This window comes from Elgaria multicarinata, chromosome 8 (assembly GCF_023053635.1).
Source record: "Elgaria multicarinata webbii isolate HBS135686 ecotype San Diego chromosome 8, rElgMul1.1.pri, whole genome shotgun sequence".
Taxonomy (NCBI): domain Eukaryota; kingdom Metazoa; phylum Chordata; class Lepidosauria; order Squamata; family Anguidae; genus Elgaria; species Elgaria multicarinata.
In genome coordinates, this window is record NC_086178.1 from 78635413 (window position 1) to 78660821 (window position 25409).

The 25409-nt window shown below is 40.0% G+C and overlaps 1 protein-coding gene across 1 annotated transcript in view; it reads right to left on the reverse strand.

The window, feature by feature from the left end:
* Positions 1-13120, reverse strand: part of TCERG1L (transcription elongation regulator 1 like) — a 49525-nt gene extending 36405 nt beyond the window's left edge. The window contains exons 1-2 of the mRNA XM_063133273.1: positions 13039-13120; positions 12440-12528 (exon numbers count right to left, since the gene is read on the reverse strand). The gene's annotated coding sequence lies outside the window, so the exon portion shown is untranslated. The remainder of the gene's footprint in view (positions 1-12439; positions 12529-13038) is intronic.
* Between the last annotated feature and the right edge of the window lie 12289 nt (positions 13121-25409).

The window sequence follows — 25409 nt, forward strand, 5'->3', positions numbered from 1 at the left end:
GATTAATAGAAACTTCAGTGGGAGGCATGATATTAGCTGGGGAAATGGCGTGGGAGGAGCAGTTAAATCATGCCCTCCTCCACAACCTATTCCTTAATCAGATTAAATGGCCTACAATCTGCTTTGAATTAGCAAAGAACAGTGGGAGCTCTTGATCACAGATCTCCCACATCACATCGAGCTAAACCTGTAGTTGGCTTTATGCCAGGAAGGCTCAAACAGGAGAGCCATGTTGGGAAGATCAAGGAACTCATTCCTGGTAGTTCTTTGATAAGAACTGCACCTGCCAGATGTGCTACTGAACACAGTTATCCACCATCATTTGCACTTCCCAAAATATCTGAAACAGTTCTTAGCTCCAGAGAGAGAGAGAGAGAGAGAGAGAGAAGAGTATCAATATACATTTAAAATGCATATTGTGAGGTAAAATGCATTTAAAATTATACAAATTAACTATCAATTTGAGGGCAGATTTTTAAAAAAATACAGATTAATGCAAAACTGGGATGCAATGGACATGGGTAAACTCATGCAAAAGTGACACAGAGTGGAAATGGACTGATATGTTGGTCCTTAAAACCATGCAGTGACACGACTAATCAGATCGATGGCTGCAACTTGGGATGTACAAATATACCCATGTCTGGTTATCTGTTGCGGGAAATTCAGCCTTCTTGAGACTTAATGGATTTCCCCAGAGGCCCTAGCTCAGCTTCCAGATTTCAGCTTTATTTTTCTCTAAAATTTGCAAAATATGCAAATTGTGGTGGCAATTTGCATATCTTGGAAAAATTACATCTGTAATTAGTTATACATAATTTGCAGTCTGAATTTACATATAAGCACTTTATGGCTGAAATTTGCCCAAATTATGCTGCTTATTAGGGCTGTGCATAGCCCCCAACACACCTCGGAGGCCAGGGCACTTTGGGGTGTCTGCCTCACCTTGGCGCTGAAGCCAAAGTAAGATCTGATAGTCCTGAAGTGACTTGGCCTTGTAGGTTCCTGGGTGCCGGCCATGCAGCCAGCAACCAGGAAAGCTGGCTGCAAGGCCAACCAGGAGTCCATGGGACTCCCAACTCCCATCCCCACTTGCAGCCCTCTCGCCCCCTTCCCCCTCAACCCAGAGCCACCATCCCCAGGACTTACCTGTAAATCATGTCCTCCTCGCATAGAGCCAAACCACAGTTTAAAATTAAGATCCCAGCAGTGCTCTGTTTTTACGTCATCTATGGCTACAAACTATGATGGTCATTAAGATGAATGGCCCTTTACAGCTTGGCTCTCTGGGAGGAGAATGCAATTTTTTGGAAAGTCTCAATGGTGGCGGCAGGAGGTGACTATGGATGGTGGGGAGGAAAGGTTAGTCCAGTGAGTACAATGGACTCACCAGGACACCCGGCTGGCCTTGTGGCAGCTTTCCCAAGCAGTGGGGGAGAAATCTAGCACCACTCCAAATTGGCCAGAGGTACCCTTAGTGCCAATCTGCTTCAGCCTTGGACTACCTTGGGCTGACCCAGTACCATCTTGGATTTGGGCCAAAGTGGGTTGAATCAGTCTACCTTGGCTCAGATTTTAGGATTCTCCTCTAGGCAGTGCACAGCCCAACTAATTATATCCATAATTTGTAGAAGATATATAATAATTTGCATCCACAATTTGTATAGCCTGCCATTTTTAGAGAAAAAAATAAATAAGGTGAAATCCACAAGCTATGTACTAGCAGGGAAAGCTGGTTCATTGCATATTCCATAGGTCAGATTCTTAGAAATCTGATCTCCTTTAAATCCACTGAGGATTTCTCCAGTATCCGACAACAAATTATCTCTATATGCTATATTTGAGGGCAAATATTGTAAATGTATTGAATATATTGATTTTATTGTTGAGATTTTATTATTATATGTAGTATTTTGTGAGCCAGTTTGGCAGCCATTTGGCTGAAGGAAGGGATCCAAATATAGTAAAAAAAAGACATAAACTAAACTAAAAATATAGATTCATAGTTGTGGATTGACATGCCAAATAGGACAAGATATTTCTGAATAGTTAGGGATAGAGATGCAAGAACCACCTGTGGCTGTCATTGGATGGCCTTGGAAATAATCTGAGCCATTTCCCTAAAGATCAGGAAATGAACTAAGCTGAATTCGATCCTGCCTCCCCCAGTTTGACAGTCATGAATCACCATGTCCCACTCTCCAATCCCTGGTTGTCAAATGACAGCTTCATTCATAAACTGATTAATATTCAAGGCAGGACAGAACTTTCCTGACAAGCAAAACATTTGAGATAAGCAGGTTGCACCTGTTGAAACAGCTGGCAGACCCCACAGAGTACCACAGTGGCAGGGTTTAAGGGAGGGTCTCCCCCTCTATAAGCAGTTTCAGTGGTTGCAAGCTTTTTTAATTGCCCTATAATTTAAGGGAGCCCTGTGACTCCATTAGATTGAATAGGAAGGTCTGGTAAAATCGGTGCTGGGCAGGGGAAGCCCAACTCTTTCAGAAGACCATCTTGTCCTCTTTCCCCTCTTGGAGAAAAGGCATCCGCTCTGTTTTCTACCTACCAGTCGTTGTCTAGGGCACAGTTTCTCTATGTGCCTAGGGCACCCATAGAAGCCTAGGCAGATGAAGAAGCTGCCTGAGTCTCCATCCCCTCTCTCTGCACCAAAGATGTAATTGTAGCATTTGCTGGTAGTCAGGTCCTGTGAACGCTTGCAAGCCTCCCTTGAGTGCAGGAGCTGTCCAAGGCAAGTTGCAGCTTGGGATTGGAGAGACTCAAAACACCCAAGATCTGTGGCTACAAATGATTCCTGTGGCCAAATGAGACCCCAGTGGAATCTCCCTTACTGTGGGGCACTGACAGTTTAGATCATGGGGGCTAATTGGTTGGGAGGAGGTTGAGCTGAGAATTGCTATCCAGTGTGGATTGTAACCTGAGCTAAAAAAAGAATCTGGGGGATTCGGAATGTTTGCTTCTTTCTGAAGCTTTCATCTCCTGAAGCTCATAGACGGACTTGAATCTGACGAGCTTTGCTGGCATCTCTAGTTATGGATTCACATTTCTAAAAGCACAAAAATGTTGACTTGTTGGACAGGACATTGCTCTTTGGGTTTAGTGCACAGGATGGTAAAGAATGAGCAATATCTTGCCACAAATATTCACCTAAGCAAGTCAGCCACCCATTTAAATGGAAGACTGTAGTGAGCTATAGTGCGGCACTATGCAAAATAGCAAACTAATGAAACATTTGAATGGAAAATGGTTGTGATCAATGGTTTGGCCCTTGCCCAATAGCAAGCTGGTTAACCCTCTCCACATTAGCCAGGATTCAGCTAATTCTAGCCACTAAAATTGTGTGCCACAATAAAAAAATGACAGTCACTTTTGCATATCACTATCTCAAACAAACCATAGCACTTTTCTTGAGCCTCAACATTTTGGATAAATAATTTGAAAGGGTTTTCTGCATTCTGATCATATCTGCTATCCCATCACTGTGACTGTTTTTGAAGTATACGAGTTTTCTTTTATATAAAAAAAAAGTGGAGGAAAAAATCTGAATGAAAAAATCACAAAGCATCAGAAATGTATTCACAGACAAGTATCTTGAATTCCAGTGTAACAGATTTAATATATGTGTATATAGTCTTGTAACAAGCACATATATTTAGAATTGATGCCTGTGACTCAAACTTTAACATCATATAAATAGTGGGTCATTACTAATGTACTGGAATAAGATGCTTTGCAACACTGAAGAAGCAGGTTTATTTTAAAATAAATAACATTCTCAGTCATTTACCTCCTCTCCAGTCCAATCTTATATATGTTTACTCAAAAGGAAGCCACACTGAGTTCAATAGGGTTTACTCCTAGGAACTGTGCATAGGATTGCAGTTTTAGAATCTTTGATTATTCCACAATTCATTCTTTCCTCCTGTTCCCAACTTCCAAAATTCTGGTCTATATCAGAATTACTATGGATGTTGGCAGAATTCATTTCCAGCTACAAATGCATTCATTGTATGAACTGTTAGCACTGGGCCAGCTGAAGCATAGGCGTTTATCTAATAAAAGCAAGGTAATAGCTAAAATGGAAATGGCCCATTTTCACATCTGACTGAAAGACCCAGGAAACATCTCTGGAGAGGTGCTTAAAAATGGATCCAAATGGCAGCTCCCTCTAGAAATCTCTTCACTTTCCCATTACTAACCCAATTTGACATTTAATTTAAAAATTATCAGGCTCATCTCCCAGCATCGCATATTGCTTGTCCCTATTTGGCATAATAAAGGTTTCAATTATCTAAATGCAAAAGTATGGTAATTTGTTTCAATCACAGGGCACTAATTAAAAATGGTGGCGATAGCAGAATTTTGTCTATAAAATGTTCTTAAAAGTAGCATTATAATACTAAGCACACACACTAGGGCTTAAGTACCATTGAATTTGAACTAACATCAGAATAAACATCCTGAGAATCACACTGGAAAGACATTAACTTTAAAAGTGGCACTAAAAACACCAATTATTTGACGCAATGAAATGATTTTTTAAAATCATCTACATCTGACAAAGTGGGCTTTCATCCACAAAAAAATGATTTCACAAGCAATTGTTATTCTTCAAGGTGCCATAAGGCCCTTGGCTATTTTTTCCACGATAATAAATGTGAACTTTGTAGAACATTTAACTCTCCGCTTATAGGTCTGATTGAGGGAGAATGAACAACATCTGTATTGGGTATAAACATACAGTGCAAGAACTGAACACCTTACATCCAGCATGTAGGTTTTGTTTAAGGGGTAATTAATGTGGTAATAGTGACTGTCCCTTTAAGACTTGTTGTGTATCTATTGATGTTAACAAGGAACTGGTTTAGACTAGATAGAAGACAAGGCTAGAGAAGGACAGAACTCCATGCAGCACATTTACTGAACTCATTACTATTCATCAATAATATTTTTTTCCTTTTCTTTTAAAGTACCATAAGTCCTGCTTCTTCATATAGAAAAAAACATACACATGGTGCCAGAAGTGGAGTTGAAAGAAAAGAAGGGAAAAAGTTCTAAACTAGTGCAGAGAGGGAGCAATTAAAAATACCCGAGGAATTAAAATTCTCAGGCAATACCGCTGAACCTTAGAAAAAAAATTAAACAGAATTCAATGTGTGTGTGTGTGTTTGCAAGCAAGCAACAAGCTATGCTGAAAAGGAAGATGAACAGAAAATGGCTATATTGTTGAGCTCAACAATAGAAGGACATGAGGCTGTGGATGTCTTTAATAGCATGCAGCTAAGCAAGGAGGATAGGAAAGATTAGGTGAGTGTGTTGCAGAAGTTTGCAGAATACCACGTACCAAAAACAAGTGATACATTTGAGAGAATTAAGTTCCACAAGAGAGTTCAAAAAAAGGGTGAATGTTTTGAAGAATTCGTCACAGACTTAAAGCTGATGAGCCAGGAGGATTGCAATTTGGGGCAGCTTACTGAGTCTAAAATAAAGGATCAGATTGTAATAGAAATTGGAGATACAAATGACAAAAGAGACTTTTAGAAGATGTGAATTTGACCCTAGACAAAGCAGTGAGAGCCGGTCATGCAGCGGAAGTTTGTCTGCACACTCTAGAAGTTACAGAAGGCAAAACTGAAACAGAAACAATAAATCAAAAATATAGCAGTAAAAAAAAACAAGAAAAAGGGAGAAAGCAAATGAGAAAAGCAGGATTTTGCACAGCTAGTTCAATAGATGTGGATGCAGGTGAAAGAGGAAGAAATTACAAGAAACATGGAATAAAACGCCCTGCATTAGGAAAATGGTGTAATGCATGCAAGCCATTTAGGGTAGAATCTTATCTCCAAACTCAGAGGCTACTGATTATCCAATACAGCACAGGAGGAATAGCAGAAGTAATCTTTGCCCCTGATCCCATTCTCCCATCCTGGTTTTTTTTTCACCAAACGGGCTGTTTCCCCACTAGCAATAGTGTTTCAGAGGGGGAGCAGGGAGGAGGCTGGAAGAGGCTCAGGATAGCTATATCCTGGCCTATCCAGCCTCCTCCCGTCCCTGGCCATCAAAGTGTCCCCCTTCCTCATCTCTGAAGTTGCTTTTCCAACCTTAGAGGCCAGCTGGCACAATTCTTTCCACACCAGCTGTGAGGGGACAGGAGGGGGACTGGATTTCCAACTCCCCCTTCTGTGGGGGGACTGCTGTCTCCGACCTCAGAGGGAAGACTCCCCCATCTCCTATGGCTCTTCAGATAATGTCTGCAAACCAAGCTTGCAAACTAATGAAATCTATCAGGTCAGTATAGATGAAAGCACAGAAGAGGAGTTCTTTGTGGGAACAATAACTGCAGAGACAGAAGAAGACTGGACTTCCATTGGAGACTAATGAACAGGTTATTAATTACAAAATAGATGTAGGTGTACAGGTAAATGTGCTTCCAGAGTTAATTTTTTATACATTAAACAAGAACCACACTGGATTAAGTGCAAAAGAATTGGGATATGTGACACTGGGAATTCTGTTCCCAATGGGTTTCATAGTGTTTCTACTGCAATAAGCAATGGCAGACTGTAGCGGATTTCTTTTCTTTTATTCCTTTAATGTTTGTATTTTTTTTTTAGTTCATTAAATAAATGGATGCATTTTCCCCAGGTCCTGTGATTTGTACAAATGGGATAATGTATTATTATTATTATCATCATCATCATCATCATCATCATTTGGGTCTTTAAATTTGTGCATTCTAATAGGTCCCACGCCCTTGCAAAGGGAAAAAGCTGCTGAAAGTCTAAACCTCAACAAGTAGCGATCCAACCATGACAAAGAGGTAGATGTTAAACACCTCACTTTCTGAGGACTGTATTCCAAAACTGAGAAAACCAAATCCAAAGTGTGAAGTGCTGCATATGTTGGGCCAATGACATGGAATACAGACCTTGTAAGGACCTGGTAACTGCAGACCTTTTGTTCAGGACAGTTGATATAACAATGATGAGGTGGAAATGGGTATTATGCATGTCAGTGACTTACAACAAAATTATCCAGTCTCAAAAGACATGTGGCAAAAACTTATGGTGGCTACTGCACAGGATAAGATACTGCTGAAAGTTATAAAAGCCACCACCTATGGTTGGCCAGCTTATTGTCTTCGTGCTCCAGATGATAGTGGTACCTAAAACACTAACATTGAAATAATTCCTGAAGGTCATCTGGGCATTGAAAAAAAATGCAAAACAGGGGCTCAAGATGTTTTATATTGTCCACAGAAATATTGCAGTAGAAAATGTAATTCACAACAGACATATCAACCTAAGAACAAGAAGGATCTATGTGAATAGATAAGGAAATATAAGGACCACGGCGTAAAGTGGCAATTGATTTATTTACGCTGGCAGGCAATGACTATCTATTAGTCTTAGATAATTTTTCACACAACTATGAGATTACCTTATTCAATGAGAAAACTGTGACCCTCAGTTTTCGGGGTATGATTTTAAAACTTTTGCCAGGCTGTATTGTTTTTAGCACGTAACATCTAGCTGAAGTTATCCACAGTCCAATGAGCTTGTGGGAAATGGGGTCAAAATCATCATCATCATCATCATCATCATCATCGAAGAAAGCTAGTGCCTCAGGTGGGGACCAGAAATTTTAAATTACAGATTAGTTCCATTACCACAATAGTTAGTCACCTACTGAACTGTACTTTAACCAAAAGCTGCGAACTCACTTACCAGGATTGACAGAACCAAATCAAAAGCATGCTGCTGCTCTCTATGGGTGTAAGGTAGTGAACAAGGTGAAGCAAAAATTATGCTATGATAAAGCATCTAGGGCATTGTAGACACTGAACTTGAATTTTCAGTGATGACTCCTAGACTCAGAGTGTCCATCTTGAGTGTGTACTTCATAAGATGTTGGTGCTTCCTCACGCATGTGTGAGGAAGCACCAAGATCTTATGAAGTACACACTCAAGATGGGCACTTTCATCAAAGGAACCGGAGACATTTACAACTTGTTTCTGAGTCAGTAGAAAAAGATGGGATGTGGCATCAGCAAGAAGCTACAAATGAACTAGATCAGGAAAGAGATTCAAAAGGCAGGATTTAAGGAAAAAAGAATGTAATCCTACTATTGTTGCAGAGAAGCCTGAAGTGGCTCCACATAGATCAAATGGAATATACAGAGCACCAGAAATAGAGGGCAATGTTCATATTTGCTATTAAAGTTAATCACATAGTTATTTATTTTATTTTTATGGGAATGCTACACTATCTCTTTAAGACTTGTTCTATATGTGTTGCTAATTAGGGATGTATGGATTTTGTAAAATCTGTTTCTGTCTGGGTTTCATGGATTGTCATGTGCCTTTTGTTCTTTCATCTGCTCATTGACGGAATTGGGTTTTTTTCTTTCAATTTCCCAAATTTGTGCAAATTAACACTTGTGCAAATTTGTAGTTGCACAAATGTGAAAATACCCCCCAAATTATGCAGATTACCCATACCCCCAAATGCACATTTCCATGCATTTGGGGAAATACATTTTCAGCCAGCGGGATTCCCCCCTTCATTTAATGTCTTTTTTCATTTTATCTTTTTTCTTTTTTAAAAAAAGTCTTCCCCCCCATAAAATTCCAAAAGTTTTTATTTTATTATTATTTAAAATAAAACAGTCCTCATATCCATGGAATCCATGCAACATGAGAAAAACCAGTCTGCTCTGGAATCCACAGCTCAATTTCATATAAACCTGAACTCATTAAATTCCATTGTGAATTTCTTTGACATCCTAATGTTAGCAAGGAACTGGTTGAGACTAGCTAGAAGACAAGGCATGGCCAGCTCCAGAGAAGGAGAGAGTTCCATGCAGCACAATAACTTAACTCTTGACTAGTTAATTAATAAAATTGCTTCTTTAAAAGGCCTGCTTCTTCATATAGACACACATGTCTAGATATATGTGTGTCTACCAAACAGATTGTTGGTACAGGCTGCAATCCTATACCCAGAACAACCTATACCAAATAGATTAAAAACAGTTATGCTTTATCCAGCCAACATGCATCTCAAATCTTTCAGAGACAAACACCAGAAAGAAATAGAAGCAAGTGCAAATATAACCACCAGAAAGCATATCTATGGCCACCTAAGGGTGTAGTGGGAAGGAGGGGGGAGGATTGCAGACTTATCTGCTTCTGTGATTCCCCCCCCCCAGCATTTATAAGGGCACCTTTTTTCTTGAAGAGGAGCTGCATGCACACAGAAAAGTAACCCCTGCCAAACTCCGCATCCACCCCCCACCCCCCAGCCATCCCAGGGATGGTGAAATTGCTGCCCCCCCAACCCCATGGGCACAAAGCCACCCCACACAGCTCTGTGCCCATTTGAGGACCCAGGAGGCCCTGCCACACCAACCACCGTCCTCAGGGTTGTCCCGGGACCGCGGAAAAACTGGGAAATCCCCGGTTTCAATTATCTCAGGGAAAGTCTCTGATCATCCCCGGTTGACCCGGGATCTCCTCCGCATCACTTGGATGCACAGGGATGACCTAGAGATGACCTGGGGATATAGGCATAGTGTAGACATGCCCTATATCTGCTAACTTTGATCTAGCTCATCATAGGGCATGCTTCTGGTGGTTCCACATGGATCTATGGCCTGAATGGAATCTACCCGGAGAAGAGCCTTCGGTGTGATGTCCCTGTTTCTTTGGAACTTCCTGCCCTGGAGGTCAAACAGGTGCCAATGCTGTTTCTTCCGGTGCCTTCTGAAAACATTGCTATTCCGGGATGCATTCTTTATTTGACCAGCCACTGCTTTTATTGGTACTCTGTTTTTAAAAAGAACAACTTTAATATGGTGGTTTTATCTTTTTAATGTTTTACCCTTATGTTCACCACTCTGTAATCCATTGTAAATAAATAAATAAATAAATAAACAAACAAATAAATAAAAACCTATTGCTTTTTCTTCAATGGGTTTAAAGGACTTGATTCTCCAGGAATCTCCATGGGATTTCCACTGTTTGGCTGAGATGCTTAGATATAAATAAAGTTCAAAACAGTGATAGTTCAAAGAGTGGCACTTCCCCGTATTTCATAAAGGAAAATAGGGACATACTTGGAACAGTTCTATTGTTATATCTACAATCACTTCACAACCTCCCTTCCCCTCCAGTCTTATACACTGTTAAAGCCTCTTACTGCCTGGCTGTATACTTTGTCTTCTTTCAGCATCAGCCTGTCCTCCACTGATTTAAAGGCTAAGAGGGTGATGGTTGTTTTGCTTAAAGATACACTATTTGGAGTGTGTGGTCTTTAGACCGGCTAAACAAAATTTAGCATCAATGTTTAGTCAGTGAAAGAATGCTAAAGAAAATAAATGCTGTCTGGAGGGAATAAAAAAGATAATCAGGAGCTACGTACATTAGTTGCTAACCAATTAACTGTAAATACAAAACGACTCAAGTGGCTCCTTAGGGAGTAAGGTTGCAACCTTATTAACATGTACTTGGGAAGTCCTACTGACGTCTGTGACACTTTCCACTTAAACACACTTCGGATCAGGCTGTAACACATTTATTGTGACATACGTTTTTTGTGGGCCAAAAATGCATGAAGTGTTATCTTCAGTCGGTAAATCTATATGTTACTGTACAGTAGAAATAAAAAATGTATATAGTGAGGACAAAGACTGTCACAGTTTGTACCTTTACGTTTGATGGCACTTTGGGCCTTACTGTTTACAATTTATGCCTTGTAGGTATGTATATTTGAATACACACACACACACACACACGCACATACACACACAGTTAAAGCAAGAGATGGATGCAGAACTCTATTTAAAAATGATTTCATCATATTGAGTACTAATAAAAAGGAACTGAAAGTTATACACTAAAGCGCACCATAAAGTTCGAAACTATCATGGCTGATGCAGACAGACAGACTGTGGAACCAAGAAAAGAAGGGAAAAGGACAGTACATTGTTTATTTATTTATTTATTTATTTATTTATTACATTTCTATACCGCCCAATAGCCGGAGCTCTCTGGGCAGTTCACAAAAATGAACCGCCCATTTTGTTATTAAACAAATCCCAGCATCCAGAGTAACTATCTCTCATGAAGGCATGTCCATTCCTCTAAGCAAATGCAACACCCTTCTTCTTTTCTTTTAATGTACCTAAATTACAGAAAACCTCATTCTTTTTGCAAGTATTCAGCCTGAATACATACTGTGCATATGATATGACTATTGAACTACCTTCACAAAATGTCATGAATGCCCCCACTGAGCTAATGTGGGAGGGGACTCACCTTTTAATTTATTTTAAGCTGTACAACCTGGGATCCCTGTCAGACTTCCTGCTCTTGTTCCTGAATGACACCCCAGCGTATGTCTGGTAATGTCACACCAACCACAGAATCCATCAGGAGCATGGAGCCAACCTACGAGTGGAGAGGGTTTGGAATCAAATCCAGATATTTTTTTACTGGGTGTAGTGATTTATGACATTGTGCAAACATTTTGATTTTGTATCTAAATAGACATGAATTAATAATAGATCCCCTATAGGTCTGCTCCATGTTTCAGGGTGATTCTGTAATGGATCATCTGATGAAATCCATAAGATGCACAAATGGAGGCATTTTGTGTTAATAAGCACACCAGGGTGATGACGGTGAGATTTTTTTCCTCTAGAGACAGGCTAAATCTCAAGCTTCTTTCATATGTATCCCTGTGCCAATGTTCCCCAAACCCATGGCTGTCAGAGGAAGATAGCCCAACACACCTGAAGGGCATCAAGTTGGGGAAGGCTTCCCTATACTTTTCAGTTTGGGTTGGAGGGAAGTAAGGATTGACAATGCAATCCTATGCCTTTCTACTTGGAAGTAAGTGAGTGTTCAATGGCACTTAGGCCTGATCTACACCAAGCAGGATATAACACTATGAAAACAGTATGAAAGTGGTATATGGCATGTGTCATGGTCCCCAACAGTTGTCAGTGCACTTCAATACCACTATAAAGCAGTAGCGTAGATCCTGCCTTACTTCCAGATAAGTGAGTGTGGGAATGCAGCCTATGTTTGAGGTTTCAGCATCTGTTTTTAACCTTATTTCTACATTAATACTTAATGTGCATTTTTAACTTGTAACCTAGCATGGGGATTACCGCCGGAGCAAGATACAAATATAAATATATGCTTATTTTATGTTTTTGTGCAGATATCAGAATGCAGTACAAATTCACAATGGCAGTTTTTGAAAATAATAACAATAAACATAATGAAACATTGCATAATGTTCAGGATTATTTCCCACCCCCCTTCTCCCATTTGCCATGTCAAAGCAGATAGTTCAAATGTGGCAATAGTAAAGTTTTTGATGAATGAAAGACCTGTGGCCTAAATGTGCTTACCATGGGGATCCTGGCACAGGAGTGGATGCCACAGGTTTGTTGTCATTTGAAGCATTGCTGTCATCTGGGAGTAGTTTTAAGGAATGGTTCTTCACATGGAAACATACAGAGATTAATCAACAAATGACCTCAGTGTACTATGTGCTTCACATAAAGTTGTACTAATTAATCAAATTAACCAGGTTCTTTTGCCTATTTTAGTACTTACTGTGAAATAAATAAATAGGAAGAGATGGCACCAACATGAGTGTGAGGTGTATGTGTGTAGGAGGGAGTACATTGGGGCACATGCCAAGAGTGAGTGGTCCATCCCACTTTGGGTGGTGGCCTCACCCACTGCTGCCATGCAGTCCCTGCTGCCACACATGTGTAGTCAGTGTTGCAGTCCTGTGAATACTGTACAATGTGATTTATCTCAATGTTTTGTCTGGCATTCATGTATGACCAAGTTGGACTAATGACCAATGAATTTTTGTGAACTCACACTAAGCAATGTGACTGTATTGCAATGGGAAATTTATGCAACAAGCCCTTGTTCTCTGTTGGAATGCTACAGAACAACATCATTCCCAAATGAGATTAAAATAATGAGAACAAACCTTCTCATCTTCACTCTCTGTTGGCTTATTTTTCAGTTCAGTATGTAAAATCAGAGTGGGTGGGCAGGAGGTCCTGTTTGATTCTTTGCTTTTATCTGGAATTAGGGGAAAAAAAGTTAAAGAGATCCAGAAAGTGTTTATATTCCACTAAGCTCTCAACAACTTATTCTTTACATTATTTGGGAGTTTTAAAAGCTTAAAAGCTTATTTGGGAGCTTAAAAGGCAGAGGTTTTGTCAGACAAACATGTCAAATGGTGTTTTCTGCACAAATGAAAAGATATGTTGTAATTATAAAATGTGATCTCAACAATACCCAAAACTTCCTTGACAACATATTGGAAACACAATCTGGTAGTCATAAAATAAGCCAGAGGCATTAGCTATTTCTTTTTAAGATTGCTAAAGTAAAACAGTACAGTCTAGGGAAAATGACAACATTCTTACACTGGTTTCTGTTAGGTCTCAAACTTCACACAGTTCTTGAATTACACATTTGCAAACAGCCAAGCAGGGAAGTTTAGAATAGAATTTCCATTGGGGTATATCAACTGAGCAATGTCTCTTAGTACAAATACTGACAATAAGACCAACATCAGTAGACTTTAAACATTAATGATAACACAAAACGTGTGTGTGTGTGTGTGTGTGTATAGACTGATCTTGACTGTTTACCAAAAAAAAGGCACCCGTGGCCTTTTGGGGTGGGAGTAAGCAAAAAGTCATGATCAGATATTAGCTTTTTACTTCGCAATCCATTTTGCTATCAAAAATCCCTCCCAGCTACTCTATGTCCCATTTTTTTTAGGACAAAAGCACTGGAGCTGGGCCACAATCCACAAAAATCTATGCTTTCATAATTTTGTGCCTAATGCCCCAGGATTCATGCTTAAAGATCTTTTAAAGCAATTGTATACAGTGGGAAAGTCATGTATAACATGCAATCAGAATTCTCCAAAGCAATAGTCTAAACAACAATGCACTAGGAGACTCTGATTGTGTATAAATGTACTCAGCAAGTACAGCAATCAAGGAATCCTAATACCTATCTATCTAATGATACCATGGTTTCCACTTATTTGCTATGTGCAACCCCTTGAAAGTTCTCATCAAATTCCAATAATGTACAGATAGCTATATATTTTTCTGACTATGACATACACACACCTTATATGTGTTATCTAACTTATATATCCAATCTTTCATTAGATATTTAGCTTCTTCTTAGGCTGTTTTACTCTAGTTGTCCCACAAGCACATCAATAGTATACTAAGGATTAATCAGTGAGTTTCTTTATTTCTTTAGAGATCTTTTTGAATTGTTATATGTATTATTTTATTTTTTGTTGTTGTTGCCCTCGGGGGTGTAATCCACACAAAAATTCATATATAAATATCAATTTTGTTCTCAAAAAAAGCTCATTTCTAAACGTACTTTCTCTAAATGTATACATTTCTAAATGCATTCTATCGTACAATGCACATTTAAAATTGATTTTAGTATGCTTTTTTACCCAGAATTTGCATTAGAGAACTGCACAATCCAAAGGATAATAATATTCCAATCACCACATTGAAACATAATTATCTCACATTAATATACATAATTACTGTGTGCAAGATGTTTCACATAATTATTGCATGCAATATATTACACGTACTACACACTGGAATGTAAAAGTGTGGGTCAGTTCAGTTTGTATCACAATTCACAAAGATCAAATTCCTCAAACATCCCTAATACTAATGGCAAGCATATTACTAAAATTGGGGGTGGGGGGGGGGAGAAGCAGACACTCTCCCAAATTGATAATTAGTCCCAATTTAAAATACACTTCTGGCAACTTATCCTTATGAAGGCATCTGTCAAATAATTTGATTTCCACTTCTGTGGCCTGCTTTAAAAGATGTCAGTAAATTAAGCTTTATTTTTCTTCTTCACCAGTGGCATTCCAGGCAAGTCTCACAGAGAGAATGGCTGCAGGCATTGCTGCTAGTGTGATGTATCAGCTGTGTACACAACAAAAAAATCCCATTCACAATTTTGAAATTTCCAATGCAAATAAAGAGATATTAGAAATGGGCTTTTAGGCTAGTTAATCTCACTGTAACTCTGTAAATTGAGATTAGTGCTGGAACAAAGCCATTGACAGAATGTTGGCAGGCACAGTAGCCTGCAAAACTAGAGGCATCTCCCCTGATGCTAGAAAACAATAGACTTGAATTTCTTTATAAACTTTCTATAAATAAATGAAACCCTCATTGAACAAAGGGATGAATCCATCTCAAGAGCTTTAATCATTTAAAACTTTTATCCAACCTATTTTATATAACCTTAGGCGGCCAGCAAAATCCACTAAACTTGGCATTAATCCACCACCAAGAGGTAGCCAGTGAGTTTGTAAAGGATTAATTTTGTATCCAGTTTTAAAACTCCTCTGAAGTATTAATGTTTTATTGCATAATGAATGATAGGGTAATGGAAGGCTGACATGGCACTAAATGGGAAGAAAGCAGACCATCATGCTTAGAAGATTTCCTTTCTTTCTTCATTTTAACCAATGCTAGGCTGTTCTTCAAGGGTGATCTTATCCGAAGAGAACCAGACTGCAGTGTCACAGTAAATAACTAAGGGCAGCTTGCTCCTTCACTTTAACCACTATGGGTTCTTCACTGATTTGGGAAATGGGGTAAAGTCAATGTATGGGATGCGAGAACAATTCCTGAGCTCTATTCCCCAGCCTCCACGCATTCATGAAATGTTCAAATTGCACATGCATGAACAGATTCCTACATTTGTACATTTAATGTGCAATCTACACTTGTCAAAAGGAGGCTGCACTGATCAGGCACATGCATATAAGACATCGGCACTGTTTAGATCTCATGGCAAATGCATGAAGGCTGCAGGCTGAACACAACCCAACGGTTCTACTGCATCCTGGATCCAGTGTGAAGAGGTCAATGATGGGAGAGGCTGCAGTGTCTGTCCTTCTCTTGAAGGAATAAAACCCAAGTGCTTTTGCATGCTCTTATCTGGGCATGCTTCCTAATACCTCAGTGGCCCATGAAGCTCTTTTTTTATTATCTGCCAAGTTATATGTATAAAATTCCTCAACAATCTTAGCTGGTTTATATATTGTTCTTGTCATTTTTAGAATATGTTACTGGAGAAGAGATTGTACTCCGGCAATTATCATGCACAATCCCATTTTTTATTATCGGGGAGGGAGGAAACTCTAAGCATGGTGCAGAATGTGGAGGACAAATCCTACAAAACAGAAGGCTCATATGGGAGCACACACACTATTGCTCAGCTGAATGTTTCCATGTGTATTTTTTGACAAGAGACAGCTGCTAATCAACATTTCAAGTTCATTGTGGTGTAAATGCAGCAAGAACAAGGGAATTATGCTTCCAACAGCATTGACTTCAGTATTTAATCTGACTCTGTGGAGCACAAAGAGGAACGTGCATCTGCTTTTTTTCCTTCTTCCTGGTAAGATCATAAGAACATAAGAGCAACCTTGCTAGATCAGACCAAATGTCCATAAAATCCAGCATGCTTCTAACAGCGGTTAGTCAGGCACATGAAGCACATGAAAATGTTGTTCATCCCCTAGCAATAGATATTCAGAGGCATGCTGCATTTGAAACCTGGATATTGGACCGAGGGTGCAATCCTAAACACAGTTACCAGGGTGTAGATCAAACTAAAATTCAGGGGAACTTTCTTCTGAGTAATCATGCTTATGGTTTCATACCGCACCACACTTTTCTCTGTTCTGAAAGGGCAAACATGTCAAATCAAGAGAGTGCAGACAAAAGCAATTGCTTTACACTTTGTAGCCTGCACTGAATCACAGGACCATTGTGTAAACTCATTCACATGACACTAAGTTGACAGCTATTGGTTTTATGTGCAACTCATAGTAGCTAAGAGGATCAGGATTCAAGGAGAAACAGCACATGGTGACAGCTTCCAACAACTGAATTGGCAAAGGAATGTGTTTGTGGTGTTACCTGTTGATTGTTTTACTATGATTTTAATTTTTGTGAACCACCCAGAGAGCTTCGGCTATTGGGCGGTATAGAAATGTAATAAATAAATAAATAAATAAATAAATAAATAAATAACCCACATTTCTATTCCCTTAGGTACGTCTGAGTGCGTATGTCTAGAGAGTACAGAATGTTGGACTGAGTGGGTGTGGCTGGTGATGCTATGGAAAGGGGGAAGGAGTATAGATATGGGGGAGCTGAGTGGTTTAGGGGGTTCGGTTGGTGATTGGGTTTGGAGGGTAGATGCGTTTAGCTGCATGTTTTGTTGTCAGGAGTTGTGTGAGGAGTGAGTGAAAATAAGATCATAGGGACTAAGGATTGTTATTATTAGATTTACTACCAGTATTCTTAAGAATAGACAGGATTTGAATAGAATTTGAAGGAACTAAGAACTGTAAACAACAATAAACATTTTCTTCATTTTGCTACCATAAACCACGTGTCAGTCTGGCTGTGTCTCCTGCTCTATTGGCTCATAAATAAACACTTTGCATTAAACCTTCAGCCTGCTATATTCACAGAAAAGCCTTTTCCAAATCTCCTTACTTTTTCCTTCTGCTATAAGGGAAAGGTTATACTTTTCTTTTTACCCCTTCCTCAGGTATTTAAGTGGTGGTGCTTAGCCTGAGGGAGGTGTGCGCATCAAAGCCTTGTGTGTGAGGTGGTGGCATCGCAGTGTTCATTGGAACCATCACATAATTTTTCATTTTCCCATGATGTGGAAGTTCTACTATGCTAGAAACCATAACAGTCCTCCCAGGAAAAGGAAGTCTTCACATTCTATTGATACTTTTATTCCAAGTACTCATGTTTAGCCACATCTAGCTGCAATCTAGAACATGATCACAGAAACTTAACAATTTTTGTTTACAATGTGAAATTAAGCAAGGACTGTCAGTGAAAAAGGAAGAAAAAAGTAAGTGTTGAGTGAAACTCAGGAAAAAAAGAAAGGAACCTCTTGTGCAAGCATTTGATTCATTGCTGACTCCTAGAGGAATGCCTGCTTTCGCTGACGTTTTCTTGGCATACTTTGTAGCAGGGTGGTTTGCCATTGCCTTCCCCAGTTGCAGTTACCTTTCCCCCAGCTAGCTGGGTACTCATTTTACCGACCTCGGAAGGATGGAAGGCTAAGTCGACCTGAACCGGCTGCCTGAGAACCAGCTTCCGCTAGGATCGAACTCAGGCCCTGGGGAGAGTTTTGGCTGCAGTAACTGCCGCTTACTACTCTGCGCCACATGAGTCTCGGGGAACTTTATTAAATTATTTAACTGGATCTGCATGCTGACTGTGTGGGACTGTGATCTTCTATGTTATGGGCAATAGGTCTGCCCCATTTCTGGGCAAGACTAACACTAGTCAAGGACAATGGGGGTGCCTAGTCCCCACTCTTTCCCTTAAACTACACCTTAAAGTATGGATTGGTTTTGTGGACCACTATCTCCTAGTGCCCCACAACTCTGGGCAGGTGACCTAGGTTAGTCCACAAGGCAATGCTAAAAAAGATGATGGGTTTCAGTCTTGAGCAGCAAGCCTTAGGAGTTGCCAGTCACTTGAAAGGTGTGTCCCCAAAACTTGCTGCCTCCCCCAATTCCTACACATCCCTGTCAAAATATATTGACCTCATTAAGGACACCCAACTATGCACTCTCAATGACTCTGGCCACCCAGTGCAGAGTAGGTGAAAAAAACCTACTCACCTTACCCAACTTGTGGGTTGGGAAAAATTCCTACTTGACCCTGAGAAGGACCACCAGCTAATCCTGTACTGGATTCAGGGAGTGAGATGTGTGAGTGTGTAACACACTTCAAAGGGGGGAAAGGGGGGGAGTTTTAAATCACCATCAGTTCTTGCTCCAATGTCAATGTGAGACGTGTCATCACATTCTTTGATGTAGCTCTGCCTCCCTCCTCTCCATAAGCAAAGTTACTCCTGCTCAAGACCATACCAGCAGGGCAGTAAGGATACTTTTGTGCGGAAGACTAACATAATGAAGAATTCCACAGAATGGTAAAATGAATGCCCAAGTCCAATTCCTTGAATTTACACAAATTATGAACATGACACTTAAAAAACAGAAGCAACATAGTATTTAAGGATCTTACCCAAGGCAAACAGGTTTGTTTCTTTTATTAGGCTGTCATCCAACTAAATAAATCTTATGGCACTCACTCTGTGATTTGTGGTGTTTTCACATGGTGCATTCACTCATTTGCCATCTGCATCACATGCAGGTGGTGTCTTGAGTTTCCCACTTTCCACCTCAGGAACCCACCTCAGGAATCCCATAATGATCTCTCTAACACAAGTGGTAAATAATATTTACATTGGCCATATTCATATGATAAATGTCTTGGCTTAATAAGCTAAGATATAAACAGGTGGTTGGCTACTAGGAGGAGGGCTTTCTCCGCTGTGGCACCCCGGTTGTGGAATGAGCTCCCCAGAGAGGTCCGCCTGGCTCCTACACTGTACTCCTTTCGTCGCCAGCTGAAGACCTTTTTATTCACTCAGTATTTTAACACTTAATTTTAACTCAAATTTAAATTATACTGTTTTAACTCTGTATTTTAACCTTATATCAATTGTGCTGCGTGGTTTTATCCTGGTTGTGCTTTTTATATTGTATTTTGTATTTGTATTTTTAACTTGTTGGTTGTTTTATGATGGTTTTAATTTTCTGAACCACCCAGAGAGCTTCGGCTATTGGGCGGTATAAAAATGTAATAAATAAATAAATAAATAAATAAACAAGTCTTTTGATGCACACAATTGCTTTACTCCTTCTTCTGTGTGAGCAAAATTAAACCAGGAAGTCTTTTGCTAATCATAGCTTCCCATTACATAGTTTACCAGCTTCAGAATAAACAAGGATATTAAACCATATAAGACTTCCTGTTTTTTGTTTTGTTTTTGGCTTCTGGAAAGATTGTAGTGAGATGGTTGTGTGTGCACCCAAAGGCTTGTTCATATCACAGCTTATTAAACTGATTAAGTTTATTAAGCAACCCATCCTAACTGGGGCATTAAGTTCATATGGCATGCAGTTTGGAAATAAGTTTATTTCTATAAAAGAGCCATCTGTGCAGTGGCTAGACTGGCTGATCTTGTAGGGACAATCTAACCCTCTCTTTCTCTGTGGTTATCTGTCACAGTACAGAGATAAAGTCATTAGTTTGCCAGAGCAGAGTGACCATATTAGTTAAGTGCAGATTCTAATTCTGTTTCAATGAATAATTGAAACAGAAGGCAAAACTTCAGTTCCAATATTCCCTATGTCTGATGGGATATGTTTCTACAGTACAGTAAAACAACAACCTTCACATTTCACTGCTAGGAGAAAAATGCAACACAAGACTGGCCTAGAGTAAGCACTTCATGTAGCAATGTTACACCTTATTTACTTCCCACAGAGGTGCTTAATGACATGGTAAGTGTAATGTTTCAACCTAGCGTTAGTTGATTAATAGCATGAGTCTTAATCAATTCAGGGGGTAATCCTACACATGTTTATAATGGGGGGAAGTCACTGGTATACCTAGGGGTGACCATATTACACCAGTTTTAAAATCTTTTCACTGGCTGCCAATTAGCTTCCGGGTGAAATATAAAGTGTGGGTTATTACCTTTAAAGCCCTACGAGGTTTGGGTCCAGGCTACCAGCAGGATCACCTTCTCCATCTCCTATACAATCTGCCTCGCACACTCAGGTCCTCTGGGAAGGATCTACTTCAGTTAGGCAAAACTAGGCTGACAGATATTACCCAGAGGACCTTCTCTTCTGCTGCTCCCAGACTGTGGAATGGCCTGCAGGAGGAGACTCGTCAACTTGACAGTCTTTTAGCATTTAAAAAAGCAATAAAGACTGATCTATTCTGGCAGGCCTATCCAGTGGAATTTCAGAATGTTTTTAGGATGTTTTAAGGATGTTTTAATCATGTATACTATGTTTTAATCAGTTTTTATGTGTTTTATATTTGCTGTTGTTCCCTGCCTCAATCCAAGTGGAGAGGCGGGTAAGAAATCATCATCATCATCATCATCATCTTGCTGGGGAATGCTGGCTGGATTTTGTCATTTTCCAAAATGGGTGGGAGGACTGTGCACACTGTGAAAGAAACTCAACCACTTTTTTAAATATGAGTTGAGCTGGCAAAACGGTAATATACACAAAGGTCTCCCAGTGGGCTTCAAAATCAATGTTACTTGTGCTTAAGAGGCCCAGTATTGGGCAAAAGGCAGCATACAAATAAATATACTAATACTAATACTAATACTAATAATAATAATAATAATAATAATAATAATAATAATAACTAATAATCAAACCACTTCTATTTTGTTGACATGCTACAACCGGAGACTGCAGGAGCAAATAACAAATTAATGTGATGTTTACAAACTGCAATGTGTGATCAGCTATTAGTATTATTTTAACAATACATTCTTAACGTGCTTGCTGGAAAGTGAGTATGTCAGAGAATGGAAATGCTGGAGCTCTTTTGAGTTGTAGGAAATACTCCTTTAACAGTCATTGATTTAGCAACAGCTACAGAGATGTGCAAATCAACCTGCATACTCAAGGCTTTTTACACACATAATTGGCTCTGGTGATTTGCCTGTTCTAGCAGAGCTGAGCATATTCAATTGCTCTCCGAGGGCTCAAGCTACAGAACACTTTGACATGCCTAAGTATTCCTTGCTTTGTGCTCTTCTACTAACTCTGATGGTTTTGTCATCAAATAATCTCTAGCTTGAAAGCTATATCTCATGGCAACATAAAATGCTAGACAATTGAAATGCTGCAGGCATTATGAAGGCCTGATTGATTTTATAGAAATAATATCAAAACACACGGAATGGAATTTTTAAAAGATAAATGGCATAAAGTTAAAACTGATTGAAAGACACTCCCATCTTATCAATACTCAAAAATTTCAGTGGAGAAATGTGGGGAATTGTCATGACCCCTGAGTCCAGCACTGAGGAGGATATTTTGGGTCCAAGTCCCCTGGACACAGATCACTGATCCCATCCACAGAGTGAAGTTCCTGAATCTAGCTCCAGAAATAGGTGATAATACTTGTCACCAATAGCCTCATGTTCCTCAGAACCACTTCACCAATGCAAGCAGTGTTCTAGCATGAACCCACAGAGAAACTCTATCCAGGGTCATGAAAGGTTGGCTACCATTTGCCCTTGGTTTCAGGAATCCACAGTTTATTGAAAGTGTGTCTGTGTGTTTCCTGCCTGTCCTCTCCTTCTGAGGAATTATTTTTAAACAAGCAATGTGCAGAAGTGGAAGAAGACAATAGAATAGGAAGGACAAGAGACCTCTTCCAGAAAATTAGAAACATCGGAGGTAAATTCCAGGCAAAAATGGGTATGATCAAAAACAAAGATGGCAAGGACCTAACAAAAACAGAAGAGATCAAGAAAAGGTGGCAAGAATATATGGAAGATCTGTATAGGAAGGATAATAATATCGGGGATAGCTCAGACGGTGTGGTCAGTGAGTTAGAGCCAAACATCCTGAAGAGTGAGGTTGAATGGGCCTTAAGAAGCATTGCTAATAACAAGGCAGCAGGAAACAACGGTATCCCAGCTGAACTGTTTAAAATATTGCAAGATGATGCTGTCAAGGTGATGCATGCCATATGCCAGCAAATTTGGAAAACACAAGAATGGCCATCAGACTGGAAAAAATCAACTTATATCCCCATACCAAAAAAGGGAAACACTAAAGAATGTTCCAACTATCGGACAGTGGCACTTATTTCACATGCCAGCAAGGTAATGCTCAAGATCCTGCAAGGTAGACTCCAGCAATTCATGGAGCGAGAATTGCCAGATGTACAAGCTGGGTTTAGAAAAGGCTGAGGAACTAGAGACCAAATTGCCAATATCCGCTGGATAATGGAGAAAGCCAGGGAGTTCCAGAAAAACATCTATTTCTGTTTTATTGACTATTCTAAAGCCTTTGACTGTGTGGATCATAACAAACTGTGGCAAGTTCTTGGTAGTATGGGGATACCAAGTCATCTTGTCTGCCTCCTGAGGAATCCGTATAACGAACAAGTAGCAACGGTAAGAACAGACCACGGAACAACAGACTGGTTTAAGTTTGGGAAAGGAGTACGACAGGGTTGTATACTCTCACCTTACCTATTCAACTTGTATGCAGAACACATCATGCGACGTGCTGGGCTTGACGAATCCAAGGCTGGAGTTAAAATCGCAGGAAGAAACATTAACAATCTCAGATATGCAGATGACACCACTTTGATGGCTGAAAGCGAGGAGGAGCTGAGGAGCCTTATGACAAAGGTGAAAGAAGAAAGTGCAAAAGCTGGGTTGCAGTTAAACCTCAAAAAAAACCAAGATTATGGCAACCAGCTTGATTGGTAACTGGCAAATAGAGGGAGAAAACGTGGAGGCAGTGACAGACTTTGTATTTCTGGGCGCAAAGATTACTGCAGACGCTGACTGCAGCCAGGAAATCAGAAGACGTTTACTTCTTGGGAGGAGAGCAATGACAAATCTTGATAACATAGTTAAGAGCAGAGACACCACACTGACAACAAAGGTCCGCATAGTTAAAGCAATGGTATTCCCCGTAGTAACCTATGGCTGCGAGAGCTGGACCATAAGGAAAGCTGAGCGAAGGAAGATAGATGCTTTTGAACTGTGGTGTTGGAGGAAAATTCTGAGAGTGCCGTGGACTGCAAGAAGATCAAACCAGTCCATTCTCCAGGAAATAAAGCCAGACTGCTCACTTGAGGGAATGGTATTAATGGCAAAACTGAAGTACTTTGGCCACATAATGAGAAGACAGGATACCCTGGAGAAGAGGCTGATGCTAGGGAAAGTGGAAGGCAAAAGGAAGAGGGGCCGACCAAGAGCAAGATGGATGGATGATATTCTGGAGGTGACAGACTTGACTTTGGGGGAGCTGGGGGTGGCAATGGCGGACAGAAAGCTCTGGCGTGGGCTGGTCCATGAAGTCACGAAGAGTCGGAAACGACTAAACGAATAAACAACAACAAACCCTTTTGACTGACTTGTGAGCTCTTCATTGGCAGGACAAAAGTGACGGTAGTGGTGTGTTACGTGATGTACTCTCATTAGACGCGTGTACAAACTTGCACACGTTCTAATGAGACTTACACCCGCTTATAAGGAATCTTTTGACATTGGCAATAGAACATCTGTGGCTAAGTAAGGCGATTCTTACTTAAGAAACTTACAGCATTGAAGGGGATAACGCCACAATGGCACATTTATTGAGGTTGAAACAAATACAAAGGTACAAGCTAGTTTTGGGGAAATTAGCTGAGCAAGTAGAGGCTTAGAAGCAGTTTCAAGACTGAAAAATAGACTTTTTGAGACTTAAGAGCATACACACAGAGAGAGAGACAACAGGGGAAAGAGTAGAGGGAATCTTTAAAGGCAGTATACCTTTCCTTGGGCTGCAGCCCTTTCCTGTAGACCAGAACTGGGGAGAGTTGCAACTCTTGGTCTTAGGTGAAGAGGAAAAGAATACAGTCAGGCAAAGCACTCACTCATGGCGGCTTGCTCTCACAAGCTGGCATCTGTAGTATGCCCTGTGTTTCTGGTTCTAAAGAGAGAGAGCTAGCCTGCCTCTTCTCTCAAACTTGAGGGGTTTTGTATGATCTTATCTAAAGATCTACTTGTTATGGGAACAAAAGAGGGTGATTTGGGATGATGGCTGTACTTGATGTAGCCTGGAGTTCAGCAACAGGGCTATATTAGCATGTGTATGACCAGGTAAAACTCTTGCCATCCAGCATTCATATTCTGCTTAGTTTTACCCCTACCAAATGTCTCTGGGCATTTGAAGAATTCTATCAGAAAATGGTTACTTGACCTAGGCCTTCTGTGAATGCTCTCAGTCTGTAGGTGGGGTTTTGGGTCGCTTCAAAATGGAGTCAGTACTGCTCACAAAGCTACCTTGTAACAGGTGTGTGTTATTTATTCAAAATATTCATAACTAAAGTTAGGCAGGAAAAGCAAACCTCATAGGTGGGATAAAATTTTAAGTTTTATTGCAGCAGTGATATATGATTAGTAAAGTTTAATTAGTAACAAAATAAATATGTCAATATGTTAAAGTCAGATTTGGCCCGAGTTCCAATAACATCCATGTGCACTTTTTTGGATATGGGGGCAGGAAAACAGAGCTAAAGATGGTAAAAGCTGTAGATTATTTCTTCTCTTTATTGCTCTGTCTGTGATCCTGAAAAGGGTAATAATCCAGGGGAGTAAGAGTAAACACCAATGAGAAATTCACAA